This window comes from Festucalex cinctus, chromosome 18, assembly GCF_051991245.1.
Source record: "Festucalex cinctus isolate MCC-2025b chromosome 18, RoL_Fcin_1.0, whole genome shotgun sequence".
Lineage (NCBI taxonomy): Eukaryota > Metazoa > Chordata > Actinopteri > Syngnathiformes > Syngnathidae > Festucalex > Festucalex cinctus.
This window is the reverse complement of record NC_135428.1, coordinates 23,413,129-23,418,128: the sequence shown is the minus strand read 5'-3', so window position 1 is coordinate 23,418,128 and position 5,000 is coordinate 23,413,129.

Below are 5,000 nucleotides of genomic sequence, written 5' to 3'. Positions count from 1 at the left end.
AGCACCCCAACACCGCACCCCACAGGGGGCCCAGGGAGCGGCCAAGACGCAACCGCCACCGAGCAGACAACGGGGGGGTGCAGAACCACCCCCGCCCGACCACAGGGGACGGCGTCAAGAAAGTTGACTAATTAGCATGCAGTAACACCAAGTGTTGATGCTTAGTGCCCACTAGAAATAGATCTTAAGGAGTTATTGAGTATAGTGTCGTATAGTGTGGTATGCTCGAGCCCACTAGCAGCAACTAGGTTCCTGACTATATAAAAATAAAAACAATCAGATACAAAATACCAAATACAGAAGCAGCGAAAACAGAAGTTGTAACGATGTGGTGGCTCTCGTTAACAGGCAGAATCTTGGCAGGATTAAGTTGCCAAATTGAGATTAAAATATTCTATGTACATAGACCATATTTGTTTAAATCTTGATACTTGATTTTTATTTAAGGCAGAGATTTTTTCCATTGAGATATAATTTATTAGTAAGTTTAACCAGTGGTCGATATTTAGAGATTGTTTATTTTTCCAATTGACAAGGATTATTTTTTTAGCAATAGTAAGGGCTATAAATATAGATTGAGATTGTTTACATGGTAGCTCAGTTATTGTTAAGTCACCTAGTAAACACAATCTTGGAGATACAGGAAGCCTACAGTTTAATATATCAGCGAGCTTTTCCAAGATTTTAGTCCAGAAATGCAGCACTGGAGTACATGACCATAAAGCATGAAGATAAGTATCGGCAGTGTTTTGTGAGCACTGGAGACAAATGTCGGAGTCAGAGAGTCCCATTTTTTTCATCATATATTGTGTAATATATGTTCTATGAAGTATCTTATATTGAATAAGTTGCAAATTTGTCTGTTTGGTCATTTTAAATACATTTTCACAGATTTGGGTCCAAAAGTCTGGTTCCGGAACTATAGACAAGTCTTTTTCCCATTTTAAAGTCGGTAAATACGTTTTATTTGTGTATAAAAATAACTTATATATGTCACGCCGCCACCGGTGTGACGGCCATGCTTTTATTTTGGTATCCATGTTTCCTGTCTTATCCTGAAAATCTAACTCTCCTCTCACCCCAGGTCACTTGCCCTTCCTGCCGCTCACTCATTACCGGTCCCCGCCCATGATTATCACCACCTGCCACCAATCAACCCACACAATAAAAGCCACCTGCATTCTCCCCTCCGTTGCCGAAGTGTCACCGTCAGTGCATGGAAGCGTCCACAGTCCTCATGTCCTTGTTCCTGTTGCCTAGCGTTGTTGCCTTGTTTTTGTGCCTTTTCCTCCCTTTTGGAGCGCCTTTAGTTACCCCTTTTGCCTTGTGCCCTTTTTCCTCCCTAGCGGAGCGCTTTCTGTTGTCCCCAGTACCCTTTGCCTGTTTTTTCCTCCCTAGTGGAGCGCCTTTTGTTCTCCACTTTTTCCCCTCCCTGTTCTCCTCTCAGTTTGAGAGGAGACCACTGTTGGCCGGAAATAAACCTGCTGCCTTGGTGGCCTACCTTACGCCTGCGTCTGAGTCCTACCTGACCCCGCCTTGTCAGTACACTTCGGCCAGCATGGACCCAGCAGGCAGGATCGAGGCCGCACTGCAGAGCCAGGAGGCCCGGCTCAACACCCAGGGCCAGATCCAACAGACCATGCTGTCCCGGATGGAGGAATTGACCAGCCAGGTCCACGAGCTGGTAAGCCTTTCACGGCGTCGAGCGCCAGCTTCCACCGGACAAATTCCTCCCCCTGAGTTCTCTGTACCGACCACGCCTTTCACCGGGGTAGGATTGAGACTGGCCTCCCCGGAACGATACTCCGGTGAACCCGGACGTTGTCAGACTTTTCTCACAGAATGCGACATACATTTTGAACAGTTACCACAGGCATTTCCCACAGCCCGATCCCGAGTGGCCTTCATGGTATCTCACCTGACGGGTCGGGCCAAAACCTGGGCGACCGCGGAATGGGCCAGGGGTTCCTCGGTCTGCCAAAGCGTACAGGACTTTCAAATCGCTTTGCGCCGAGTTTTTGATCCAGAAAACCATGACCGAGAGAAGGCACGAGCACTGAGTCGACTGCAGCAAGGCAAGGAATCTGTCAGCGACTATGCAATTCGTTTTCGAACGTTGGCAACGGACAGTGGCTGGAATGCCATCGCACTCCACGACCATTTTTTGAAAGGACTCTCACCAGCTATTCAAGAGCTTCTGGTTCCCGTCGATCTCCCCGCGGACTTGGACGCCTTGATTTCCCTCGCTATCCGGACCGATCATCGTCGCCAGGAGCTGGCCAAGATCGGCGGACCGCGAAGGAGGGAGGAACCCACCCCCTGGACGCGGACACCGGAGGCCGGAAGGCCGCGATTCATCGCTCCTTCCCGACCGGAACCGGGAGAGGTGGACCTCGCTAGCGACGAACCCATGCAACTGGGAAGGGCTCGGCTTTCGCCGGAGGAGAGGCAGCGCCGACGCCGAGAGGGCCGCTGCTACTATTGTGGAGGTCTTGGACACTTGGTGGAATCCTGCTCCACAAAGGGCCACTCCCCGGTGAGTCCTCCGGCACCCCGACCCGCCAAGAGTCACAGACTTACGCAAATCCAGATAACCCACCACAATGTCTCCCTAGATCTGCCAGCCCTCATCGACTCCGGATCAGACGAAAGTCTCATGGACTGGGAGCTCGTAAAGCATATACGAGCCGCCACCGAACCCCTTTCTTTGACCATCCAGGCTCGAACGCTGAATGGCAAGGAGCTCTTCCAAATCACCCACATCACTGAACCTCTGGAAGTCCGAATCGGACCTCACTTCGAGACTCTCCGTTTCCATGTTTTCCACGCCGCTTCCCCCACTTTGGTTCTGGGACACCCTTGGCTGTGTCTACATGGTCCCAGAATCGACTGGAACACTGGAGTTGTGCTGGAGTGGGGAAAAGACTGCAGCTCTCACAGGTTGGAACAACCCGCACCCCGAAACTCCACAGCCCAGGTTCACCAGGTGACTCTCGTCCCACCGGCTCAAGAAGAGTACCCGAACTTGCACACTGTTCCCTCCTGCTACCACCCTCTGCGGGAGGTCTTCAGCAAGACCAAAGCCATGACTCTCCCTCCACACCGCCCATATGATTGCCCGATCGATCTGATTCCCGGCTCAACCATTCCCAAGGGGAGACTGTACTCGGTCTCTGGACCCGAACGCCAAGCCATGAACAGTTACATTGACGAATCCTTGAAAGCCGGCCTCATCCGACCGTCTTCCTCGCCTGCAGGAGCAGGCTTCTTCTTTGTGAGCAAGAAGGATGGATCCCTATGCCCATGCATTGACTACAGCCCCTTGAATGACATCACGGTCAAGAACCGGTACCCATTGCCATTGATGTCCTCTGTGTTTGACCAGTTGCAACAAGCTAGAATCTTCACAAAGCTCGATCTCCGCAACGCCTATCACCTCATCCGGATCCGCGAAGGAGATGAATGGAAGACTGGTTTTAACACGCCCCGGGGACATTACGAGTACCTCGTCATGCCTTTCGGACTCACCAATGCCCCAGCAGTTTTTCAGGCCATGATTAATGAGGTACTAAAGGACTTTATTGATCACTTCGTATACCTTTACTTGGACGACATACTAATATACTCTCCTGACCTAACGAGCCATCGAGACCATGTAAGCCGAGTTCTGCAGCGCCTCCTGGATCATCAATTGTACGTGAAAGCGGAAAAAAGCCTGTTTCACGTCAACACTATCTCCTTCCTGGGATTCGTCGTGTCACCGGGAAAAGTAGAGATGGAGGCAGACAAGGTCAGCGCCGTGCGAGATTGGCCCACGCCGGATTCACGGAAAAAAGTCCAGCAATTCCTCGGATTCGCCAATTTTTACCGTCGATTCATTAGAAACTTCAGCACCATTGCCGCTCCCCTACACGCCTTGACCTCCCCACAAGTTCGTTTCTTTTGGACCCCGGAAGCCGAAAAGGCATTCAAAGACTTGAAACTTCGCTTCACCAACGCCCCAATCCTCAAAGTTCCTGACCCCAAACGCCAGTTCGTGGTCGAGGTGGACGCCTCGAGCATAGGGATTGGGGCAGTATTGTCCCAGCGCTGCCAGGAGGACGGAAAAACACATCCCTGCGCATTCCTCTCACGGAAACTATCCAAGGCAGAACGCAATTACTCGGTAGGAGATCGGGAGCTTCTCGCGGTAAAAGTAGCTCTTGAAGAGTGGAGACACTGGTTGGAGGGCGCCGAACTTCCTTTCGTGATCTGGACCGACCACCGAAACCTAGAATACTTACGTCAAGCTAAAAGACTCAACCCTCGACAGGCCAGATGGTCTCTGTTTTTTAACCGCTTCGTATTCTCTCTTACGTACAGACCAGGCAGCAAAAACGTTAAGGCTGACGCCTTGTCAAGAGTTCACGAGTCCGAGCCATTGGAAGCCGAGCCTGAGACCATTCTGCCCCGGGACTGCATAGTCGGGGCCATGAGATGGCAAATCGAGGACGATGTCAAAGAGGCGCTGCGTAACATCACTCCCCCCACGTCATGTCCACCACGTCGACTCTTCGTGCCGGAAGAGCTAAGGTCCCAGGTAATACACTGGGCTCACACATCACGGCTATTTTGTCATCCTGGTGTCCGCAGGACCATGTATGCTGTTGCCCGGAGATTCTGGTGGCCGGCAATGGAGACCACGATAAAGGAATACGTCACTGCCTGTCCGACTTGTGCCCGCAATAAAACTTCAAATCAGTCTCGGATGGGTCTTCTCCAACCGTTACCGATCCCATCCAGACCATGGGCAGAAATATCATTGGACTTTGTGACTGGACTGCCCCCATCCCATGGTAAAACCACAATCCTCACAGTTGTTGACAGATTCTCCAAGATGGTTCGCTTCATTCCACTATCCAAGCTCCCATCCGCCAAAACTACCGCAGACATCATGATCCACCACATATTCCGGTTTTATGGATTCCCGCTACACATCGTCTCCGACCGTGGACCACAGT